Genomic DNA, 12131 nt, shown 5'->3' with positions numbered 1-12131 from the left:
CGACAGAAATATTGACTGCATGTAGGACTCGCTCGATTATGCATTCATGATACGTCCATTTTGCATCATACTTTTTATATCGATATTTATTGTATTATGAGCTGTTGCTACACATTATGTCACAATATTTATGCCTATTCTCTCTTATTTTACAAGGTTTACATAAAAAGGGAGAATGCCGGCAGCTGAGATTCTAGGCTAGAAAATGAGCAAATATTAGAGACCTATTCTGCACACCTTCAAAAGTTCTGAAACTTCACGGAAGTTATTTCCAGAATATATAAAAAATACTGAGCGCAAGAAGTACCAGAGGGGGGCCACTCACCAGCCACGAGGGTGGGGTGCGCGCCCTACCCCCCTGCCTCGTGGCCCCCCTGGTGGCCCTCCGATGCCCATCTTCTGCTATATGGAGTCTTTCGTTGAGAAAAAAAAATCATAAGCAAGCTTTCGGGACGAGACTCCGCTGCCACGAGGCGGAACCTTGGCGGAACCAATCTAGGGCTCTGGCGGAGCTGTTCTGCCGGGGACACTTCCCTCCGGGAGGGGGAAATCATCGCCATCGTCATCACCAACGCTCCTCTCATCGGGAGGGGTCCAATCTCCATCAACATCTTCACCAGCACCATCTCCTCTCAAACCCTAGTTCATCTCTTGTATCCAATTCTTGTCTCTAGGTCTGGAATTGGTACCTGTAGGTTGCTAGTAGTGTTGATTACTCCTTGTAGTTGATACTAGTCGGTTTATTGGTGGAAGATCATATGTTCAGATCCTATATGCATATTAATACCCCTCATATTATGAACATGAATATGCTTTGTGAGTAGTTACGTTTGTTCCTAAGGACATGGGAGAAGTCTTGCTATTAGTAGTCATGTGAATTTGGTATTCGTTTGATATTTTGATGAGATGTATGTTGTCTCTCCTCTAGTGGTGTTATGTGAACGTCAACTACATGACACTTCACCATTATTTGGGCCTAGAGGAAGGCATTGTGAAGTAATAAGTAGATGATGGGTTGCTAGAGTGACAGAAGCTTAAACCCTAGTTTATGCGTTGCTTCGTAAGGGGCTGATTTGGATCCATATGTTTCATGCTATGGTTAGGTTTACCTTAATACTTCTTTTGTAGTTGCGGATGCTTGCAATAGGAGTTAATCATAACTGGGATGCTTGTCCAAGTAAGGACAGCACCCAAGCACCGGTCCACCCACATATCAAATTATTAAAGTACCGTACGTGAATCATATGAACGTGATGAAAACTAGCTTGACGGTAATTCCCATGTGTCCTCGGAAGCACTTTCTTCTATATAAGAGTTTGTCCAGGCTGTCCTTTGCTACAAAAAGGATTGGGCCACCTTGCTGCACTTTATTTACTTTTGTTACTTGTTGCTCGTTACAAATTATCTTATCACAAAACTATCTATTACCTCTAATTTCAGTGCTTGCAGAGAATACCTTGCTGAAAACCGCTTATCATTTCCTTCTGCTCCTCGTTGGGTTCGACACTCTTACTTATCGAAAGGACTACAATAGATCCCCTATACTTGTGGGTCATCAAGACTCTTTTCTGGCGCCGTTGCCGGAGAGTGAAGCGCCTTTGGTAGGTGGAATTTGGTAAGGAAAAATTTATATAGTGTGCTGAAATTTACTGTCACTTGTTACTATGGAAAGTAAACCTCTGAGGGGCTTGTTCGGGGTATCTTCATCCCGACCAGTAGAGCAAAGAGTTGCTCCTCAACCTACTGAACCTACCAAAAATGAAAATGTTTACTTTGAAATTCCTTCGGGTATGATAGAAAAACTGCTAGCTAATCCTTTTGCAGGAGATGGAACATTACATCCTGATGAGCACCTAATATATGTGGATGAAATTTGTGGATTATTTAAGCTTGCAGGTATGCCCGATGATGTTATCAAGAATAAGGTATTCCCTTTATCTTTGAAGGGAGATGCATTTACATGGTATAGGCTATGTGATGATATGGGATCATGGAACTACAAACGATTGAAATTGGAATTTCATCAGAAGTTTTATCCTATGCATCTTGTTCATCGTGATTGTAATTATATATATAATTTTTGTCCTCGCAAAGGAGAAAGCATCGCTCAAGCTTGGGGGAGGCTTAAATCAATGTTATATTCATGCCCCAATCATGAGCTCTCAAGAGAAATGATTATTCAAAATTTTTATGCTCGGCTTTCTGACAACAATCGCACCATGCTCGATACTTCTTGTGCTGGCTCTTTTATGATGAAGACTATTGAATTCAAATGGGATTTATTGGAAAGAATTAAATGCAACTCTAAATATTGGGATCTCGACGAAGGTAAGGAGTCAGGTATGACACGTAAGTTTGATTGTGTTAAATCTTTTATGGATACCGATGTTTTCCGTAAATTTAGCACTAAATATGGACTTGACTCTGAGATAGTAGCTTCTTTCTGTGAATCTTTTGCTACTCATGTTGATCTCCCTAAGGAGAAGTGGTTTAAATATCATCCTCCCATATAAGTAAAAGTAGCTGCACCTATTAAAGTTGAAGAAACGATTATCACTTATAATGATCCTATTATTCCTACTGCTTATGTTGAGAAACCACCTTTTCCTGTTAGGATAAAAGATCATGCTAAAGCTTCAACTGTGGTTCGTAAAAGCAATATTAGAACCTATACACCTCCTGAGCAAGTTAAAGTTGAACCTAATATTGCTATTGTTAAGGATCTCTTGGCTGATAATATTGATGGGCATGTTATTTATTTCTGTGATGAAAATGCTAGAATTACTAAACCTTGTGCTAAAGATAAACATAAAACTGTGGTAGGCATGCCTGTTATTTCTGTTAAAATAGGAGATCATTGTTATCATGGCTTGTGTGATATGGGTGCTAGTGCTAGTGCAATACCTATTGACTTATACAAAGAAATTATGCATGATATTGCACCTGCTGAGTTAGAAGATATTGATGTCATAATTAAACGTGCCAATAGAGATACTATTTCACCAATTGGGATTGTTAGAGATGTTGAAGTCTTGTGTGGGAAAACAAAATATCCTGCTGATTTTCTTATTCTTGGTTCCCCACAAGATAGCTTTTGTCCCATTATATTTGTTAGACCCTTCTTAAACACTGTTAATGCTAGGATAGACTGCGAAAAGGATGTTGTTACTATTGGTTTAGGTCATATGTCTCATGAGTTCAACTTTTCTAAATTTCGTAGACAACACCGTGAAGAGGAATTGCCTAGTAAAGATTAAATTATTGGTCTTGCTTCTATTGATGTACCTCCTAGTGATCCTTTAGAACAATATTTGCTAGACCATGAAAATGATATGTTTATGAATGAAAGAAGGGAAATAGATGAAGTGTTCTTTAAACAGGGACCTATTCTGAAACACAACTTGCCTATTGAAATCTTAGGGGATCCTCCTCCACCCAAGGGTGATCCCGTGTTTGAGCTTAAACCATTGCCTGATACTCTTAAATATGCTTATCTTGATGAAAAGAAGATATATTCTGTTATTGTTAGTGCTAACCTTTCAGAGAAGGAGGAAGAAAATTTATTGAAAACTCTGAAGAAGCATTGTGCTGCTATTGGATATACTCTTGATAATCTTAAGGGCATTAGTCCCACTCTATGTCAACACAAAATAAATTTGGAGAAAGATGCCAAACCAGTTGTTGATCATCAACGACGGCTGAATCCTAAGATGAAAGAAGTGGTAATAAAAAAATACTAAATCTCTTTGAGGCAGGTATAATTTATCCCGTTGCTGATAGTCAGTGGGTAAGTCCTGTCCATTGTGTTCCTAAGAAGGGAGGTATTACTGTCCTTCCTAATGATAAAGATGAATTGATTCCGCAAAGAATTATTACAGGTTATAGGATGGTACTTGATTTCCACAAATTAAATAAGGCTACTAAAAAGATCATTACCCCTTACCTTTTATCGATCAAATGCTAGAAAGATTATCCAAACATACACATTTTTGCTTTCTAGATGGTTATTCTGGTTTCTCTCAAATACCTGTGTCAGCTGATGATCAAGCTAAGACCACTTTTACTTGCCCTTTCGGTACTTTTGCTTATAGACGTATGCCTTTTGGTTTATGTAATGCACCTGATACCTTTCACAGATGCATGATGTCTATATTCTCTGACTTTTGTGAAAAGATTTGTGAGGTTTTCATGGACGATTTCTCTGTTTATGGATCCTCTTTTGATGATTTCTTAAGCAACATTGATCGAGTTTTGCAGAGATGTGAAGAAACTAACCTTGTCTTGAATTGGGAGAAGTGCCACTTTATGGTTAATGAAGGTATTGTCTTGGGGCACAAAATTTCTGAAAGGGGCATTGAAGTTGATAAAGCTAAAGTTGATGCTATTGAAAATATGCCGTGTCCCAAGGACTTCAAAGGTATAAGAAGTTTCCTTGGTCATGCCGGCTTTTATAGGAGGTTCATTAAGGACTTCTCAAAAATCTCTCGGCCTCTGACTAATTTATTAGAAAAAGATATACCATTCGTCTTTGATGATGATTGTGCAGAAGCATTTGAAACACTTAAGAAAGCATTGATCTCTGCACCTATTGTTCAGCCACCTGATTGGAATTTACCTTTTGAAATTATGTGTGATGCTAGTGATTATGATGTAGGTGCTATTCTAGGGCAAATAGTTGATAAGGAATTAAATGTTATTCAATATGCTAGTAAAACTCTAGACAATGCCTAGAGAAATTATGCTACTACTGAAAAAGAATTCTTAGCAGTTGTATTTGCTTGTGATAAGTTCAGACCTTATATTGTTGATTCTAAAGTAACTATTCACACGGATCATGCTGCTATTAAATATCTTATGGAAATGAAAGATATTAAACCTAGACTTATTAGATGGGTTCCCTTGCTACAAGAATTTGATTTGCATATTATCGATATAAAGGGAGCCGAGAACCCCGTTGCAGATAACTTGTCTAGATTAGAAAATGTTCTTGATGACCCACTACCTATTGATGATAGCTTTCCCGATGAACAATTAAATGTCATAAACGCTTCTCATACTGCTCCATGGTATGCTGATTATGCTAATTACATTGTTGCTAAAATTAAACCACCTAGTTTCACATACCAGCAAAAGAAAAGGTTTTTCTATGATTTAAGACATTACTTTTAGGATGACCCACATCTTTATAAAGAAGGAGTAGATGGTGTTATTAGACGTTGTGTACCTAAGCATGAACAGGAACAGATCCTACGCAAGTGCCACTCCGAAGCTTATGGAGGACACCACGCTGGAGATAGAACTGCACATAAGGTATTGCAATCCGGTTTTTATTGGCCTACTCTCTTCAAGGATGCCCGTAAGTTTGTCTTATCTTGTGATGAATGTCAAAGAATTGGTAATATTATTAGACGTCAAGAAATGCCTATGAATTATTCACTTGTTATTGAACCGTTTGATGTTTGGGGCTTTGATTATATGGGACCTTTTCCTGCCTCTAATGGGCATACACATATTTTAGTTGCTGTTGATTACGTTGCTAAGTGGGTAGAAGCTATTCCAACTAGTAGTGCTGATCGTAACATCTCTATTAAGATGCTTAAAGAAGTTATTTTTCCGAGGTTTGGGGTCCCTAGATATTTAATGACTGATGGTGGTTCACATTTTATTCATGGTGCTTTCCGTAAAATGCTTGCTAAGTATGATGTTAATCATAGAATTGCATCTCCTTATCACCCACAGTCTAGTGGTCAAGTAGAATTGAGTAATAGAGAACTCAAATTAATTTTGCAAAAGACTGTTAATAGATCTAGAAAGAATTGGTCCAAGAAACTTGATGATGCATTATGGGCCTATAGAACTGCATATAAAAATCCTATGGGCATGTCTCCGTATAAAATGGTTTATGGAAAAGCATGTCACTTACCTCTCGAACTAGAACATAAGGCTTATTGGGCTATTAAAGAGCTCAATTATGATTTCAAACTTGCCGGTGAGAAAAGGTTACTTGACATTAGCTCACTTGATGAATGGAGAACCCAGGCCTATGAGAATGCCAAGTTGTTTAAAGAAAAAGTTAAAAGATGGCATGACAAAAGGATACAAAAGCGTGAGTTCAATGTAGGTGATTATGTATTGCTATACAACTCTCGTTTAAGATTTTTTGCAGGAAAACTTCTATCTAAATGGGAAGGTCCTTACGTTATCGAGGAGGTCTATCATTCCGGTGCCATAAAAATCAACAACTTTGAAGGCACAAATCCGAAGGTGGTGAACAGTCAAAGAATCAAACATTAAATATCAAGTAATCCTATAAATGTTGAAACCAATGTTATTGAAACCGTAACCCCGGAGGAATATATAAGGGACACTTTTCGGAATGTTTCAGACTCCGAAAAGGAATAGGTATGTGATGCCCCACAAGTATAGGGGATCTATCGTTGTCCTTTCGATAAGTAAGAGTGTCAAACCCAACGAGGAGCAGAAGGAAATGATAAGCGGTTTTCAGCAAGGTATTCTCTGCAAGCACTGAAATTATAGGTGATAGATAGTTTTGTGATAAGATAATTTGAAACGAGCAACAAGTAACAAAAGTAAATAAAGTGCAGTAAGGTGGCCCAATCCTTTTTGTAGCAAAGGACAAGCCTGGACAAATTCTTATATAGAGAAAAGCGCTCCCGAGGACACATGGGAATTATCGTCAAGCTAGTCTTCATCATGTTCATATGATTCGCGTTCGCTACTTTGATAATTTGGTATGTGGATGGACCGGTGCTTGGGTACTGCCCTTACTTGGACAAGCATCCCACTTATGATTAACCTCTATTGCAAGCATCCGCAACTACAACAAAAGTATTAAGGTGAACCTAACCATAGCATGAAACATATGGATCCAAATCAGCCCCTTACGAAGGAACACATAAACTAGGGTTTAAGCTTCTGTCACTCTAGCAACCCATCATCTACTTATTACTTCCCAATGCCTTCCTCTAGGCCCAAATAATGGTGAAGTGTCATGTAGTCGACGTTCACATAACACCACTAGAGGAGAGACAGCATACATCTCATCAAAATATCGAACGAATACCAAATTCACATGACTACCAATAGCAAGACTTCTCCCATGTCCTCAGGAACAAACGTAACTACTCACAAAGCATATTCATGTTCATAATCAGAGGAGTATTAATATCCATATAGGATCTGAACATATGATCTTCCACCAAATAAACCAACTAGCATCAACTACAAGGAGTAATCAACACTACTAGCAACCTACAGGTACCAATCCCGGACTTAGAGACAAGAATTGGATACAAGAGATGAACTAGGGTTTGAGAGGAGATGGTGCTGGTGAAGATGTGATGGAGATTGACCCCCTCCCGATGAGAGGATCGTTGGTGATGACGATGGCGATGATTTCCCCCTCCCGGAGGGAAGTTTCCCCGGCAGAACAGCTCCGCCGGAGCCCAAGATTGATTCCGCCAAGGTTCCGCCTCGTGGCGGCGGAGTCTCGTCCCGAAAACTGGCTTATGATTTTTTCCTCATCGAAAGACTCCATATAGCAGAAGATGGGTATCGGAGGGTCAACAGGGGGCCCACGAGGCAGGGGGCGCGCCCCCACCCTCGTGGGCAGGGTGTGGCCCCCCTTCGGTACTTCTTGCGCTCAGTATTTTTTATATATTCTGAAAATGACTTCCGTGAAGTTTCAGGACTTTTGGAGCTGTGCAGAATAGGTCTCTAATATTTGCTCCTTTTCCAGCCCAGAATCCCAGCTGCCGGCATTCTCCCTCTTTATGTAAACCTTGTAAAATAAGAGAGAATAGGCATAAGTATTGTGACATAATGTGTAATAACAGCCCATAATGCTATAAATATCGATATAAATGCATGATGCAAAATGGACGTATCAACTCCCCCAAGCTTAGACCTCGCTTGTCCTCAAGCGAAAGCCGAAATCGAAAAATATGTCCACATGTTTAAAGATAGAGGTGTCGATAAAAATAAAATACAGACATGAGGGCATCATGATCATTATTAGAACAACAGCTTATATAATTATTGTCATATGATCTCTTATGCTAGAGTAATAATTCAATCACAATTTCAAGTATGAATCATAAACTTCATTGAAAACTAACAAACTACAATCTCAGTCATTGGAGCAATTGCAATTTATCATAACATAGGAAAGAGTCAATATAAGAGCTTTTCAGCAAGTCCACATACTCAACTATCATATAGTCTTTCACAATTGCTAACACTCACGCAATACTTATGGGTATGGAGTTTTAATCGAACACAGAGAAAGATAGGGGCTTATAGTTTCGCCTCCCAACGTTTTACCTCAAGGGTAATGTCAACAATAATAGTTCATGAAAATTCACATCCAATTAGCCATATATACCAGGATCTTTCCAACATATTGTGCTTGCCAAAAGATAAAATGTAAAAAGGAAAGGTGAGGATCACCATGACTCTTATGTAAGGTAGGAGATAAAAGTAAAAGATAGGCCCTTCGCAGAGGGAAGCAGGGGTTGTCATGCGCTTTTATGGTTGGATGCACAAAATCTTAATGCGAAAGAACGTCACTTTATATTGCCACTTGTGATATGGACCTTTATTATGCAGTTCGTCGCTTTTATTTCTTCCATATCACATGATCGTATAAAGCTTATTTTCTCCCACACTAATAAGTCATACACAATTAGAGAGCAATTTTTATTGCTTGCACCGATGACAACTTACTTGGAGGATCTTACTCAATCCATAGGTAGGTATGGTGGACTCTCATGGCAAAACTAGTTTAAGGGTGTTTGGAAGCACAAGTAGTATCTCTACTTGGTGCAAAGAATTTGGCTAGCATGAGGGGGAAAGGCAAGCTCAATCATGTTGGATGATCCATGACAATATAATTTATCTCAGATGTAAGAAAACATAACCCATTATGTTGTCTTCCTTGTCCAATGTCAACTCTTTAGCATGTCATATTTTAATGAGTGCTCACAATCATAAAAGATGTCCAAGATAGTATATTTATATGTGAAGACCTCTCTTTCTTTATTACTTCCTATTAATTGCAATGATGACCAAAACTATGTTTGTCAACTCTCAACAACTTTTATTCATCATACTTTTTATATGTGAGCTCATTACTCTCCATAGGATCTATATGATCTCTTTTATTTCCTTTTTATTCTTTCTCTTTTCTTTTATTCACTCAAGATCATGGCAAAATAATCAAGCCCTTGACTCAACACTAATCTTTATTATATATAGCTCACAGACTCGATTACATAGAAGGATCATAAAGCAAAACTCACAACTAGATCATACTAAAACTTTATTCTACTAGATCAAGATATTATCAAAAGGATCGAACTAAGAGAAAACGGTAAAGATAGAAGTGATGGTGATACGATACCGGGGCACTCCCCCAAGCTTGGCAGCTGCCAAGAGGAGTGCCCATACCCATGTGATTATATCTCTTTTGCCGGTGAAGGGGTTGATGGTTTTGTTGATGGCGTAGGCTTGTCGTCCCTCTTCCAAGGCATAGGCTCACCATCATAGAAGGATGATCGAGTCTCCTGAAACCTCAAATCTGCATCCAAACTCATCCTCTTGAATCTATAATCATACTCACAGTTTTGATTTGGCAGGTCATAGATCTGGGCTTGGAGGTGCTCAATTTTCTCATGAAGCTTGAAGATGGCCTCCCCAATGTCCTTGACGTCCAGCTTGTGGTTGTTGGTGAAGTCCGTGATCATAATGTGATTGGAATCGAGTCCACGCTCCACCATCTCCTGACACTTGAAAACTTGTTGCTCCAATGCCTCGAGCCTTGCCTCCGTGCTTCCGGTCTTCCTTGGTCCCTCAACATCGCGGATGTGTAACAACCCCTCAAGCATCTCGATGGTTTGAGGGTGTTGTAGCACTTCCGCGAGGTAGGGGTTGATGACCTTCTCGAAGAACTGGTCCTTGGGGGCACTTGAAGACGACATGACGACCTAGATCTGTCAGAAAAACAGCTCGAAACAAAGACAGAGGATATTTGTGTGATACGGGAGTTAAAACCTTCGGGAGATTATATAATGAATTTTTACCCACCAAAATACGTAACGTGCAAGAAAACGGAGTCCGGAGAGCACACGAGGTGCCCACGAGGTAGGGGGCATGCCCAGGGGGCAGGGCGCGCCCTCCACCCTCATGGAGCCCTCGTGTCCTTCCCGGACTGCTTCTTATTTTTCTATTTTTCTAAATATTCCAAAACGGAGAAAATTGCCATTAGAACTGTTTTGGAGTCGGTTTACTTACTGTACCACACACCTATTCCTTTTCAGAGTCTGAAACGTTCCGGAAGGTGTCCCTTATGTATTCCTCCAGGGTTACGGTTTCAATAACATTGGTTTCAACATTTATAGGATTACCTGAGATATAATGTTTGATTCTTTGACCGTTCACCACCTTAGGATTTGTGCCTTCAAAGTTATTGATTTTTGTGGCACCGGAACGATAGACCTCCTCGATAACGTAAGGACCTTCCCATTTAGAGAGAAGTTTTCCTGCAAAAAATCTTAAACGAGAGTTGTATAGAAATACATAATCACCTACATTAAACTCACGCTTTTGTATCCTTTTGTCATGCCATCTTTTAATCTTTTCTTTAAATAATTTGGCATTCTCATAGGCTTGGGTTCTCTATTCATCAAGTGAGCTAATGTCAAATAACCTCTTCTCACCGGCAAGTTTGAAATCATAATTGAGTTCTTTAATAGCCAAATAAGCCTTATGTTCTAGTTCGAGAGGTAAGTGACATGCTTTTCCATAAACCATTTTATACGAAGACATACCCATAGGATTTTTATATGCAGTTCTATAGGCCCATAATGCATCATCAAGTTTCTTGGACCAATTCTTTCTAGATCTATTAACAGTCTTTTGCAAAATTAATTTGAGTTCTATATTGCTCAATTCTACTTGACCACTAGACTGTGGGTGATAAGTAGGTGCAATTCTATGATTAACATCATATTTAGCAAGCATTTTATGAAAAGCACCATGAATAAAATGTGAACCACCATCAGTCATTAAATATCTAGGGACTCCAAACCTTGGAAAAATAACTTCTTTAAGCATCTTAATAGAGGTGTTATGATCAGCACTACTAGTTGGAATAGCTTCTACCCACTTAGTAACGTAATCAACAGCAACTAAAATATGTGTATATCCATTAGAGGCAGGAAAAGGTCCCATATAATCAAAGCCCCAAACATCAAATGGTTCAATAACAAGTGAATAATTCATAGGCATTTCTTGACGTCTACTAATATTACCAATTCTTTGACATTCATCACAAGATACAACAAACTTACGTGCATCCTTGAAGAGAGTAGGCCAATAAAAACCGGATTGCAATACCTTATGTGCAGTTCTATCTCCAGCGTGGTGTCCTCCATAAGCTTCGGAGTGACACTTGCGTAGGATTTGTTCCTGTTCATGCTCAGGTACACAACGTCTAATAACACCATCTACTCCTTCTTTATAAAGATGTGGGTCATTCCCAAAGTAATGTCTCAAATCATAGAAGAACTTTTTCTTTTGCTGGTATGTAAAGCTAGGTGGTATAAATTTAGCAACAATGTAATTAGCATAATCAGCATACCATGGAGCAGTATGAGAAGCATTTATGACATTTAATTGTTCATCAGGAAAGTTATCATCAATAGGTAGTGGGTCATCAAGAACATTTTCTAACCTAGACAAGTTGTCTGCAACGGGGTTCTCAGCTCCCTTTCTATCAATAATATGCAGATCAAATTCTTGTAGGAGGAGAACCCATATAATAAGTCTAGGTTTAGTATCTTTCTTTTCCATAAGATATTTAATAGCAGCATGATCCGTGTGAATAGTTACTTTAGAATCAACAATATAAGGTCTGAACTTATCACAAGCAAATACAACTGCTAAGAATTCTTTTTCAGTTGTAGCATAATTTCTCTATGCATTGTCTAGAGTTTTACTAGCATATTGAATAACATTTAATTTCTTATCAACTCTTTGTCCTAGAACAACACCTACAACATAATCACTAGCATCACACATAATTTCAAAGGGTAAATTCCAATCAGGTGGCT

Source organism: Triticum urartu, chromosome 5A (assembly GCF_056163025.1).
Source record: "Triticum urartu cultivar PI428250 chromosome 5A, HENAU_Tu73, whole genome shotgun sequence".
Lineage (NCBI taxonomy): Eukaryota > Viridiplantae > Streptophyta > Magnoliopsida > Poales > Poaceae > Triticum > Triticum urartu.
The sequence above is the reverse complement of the archived record's forward strand: the minus strand, read 5'-3'. Positions refer to the sequence as shown.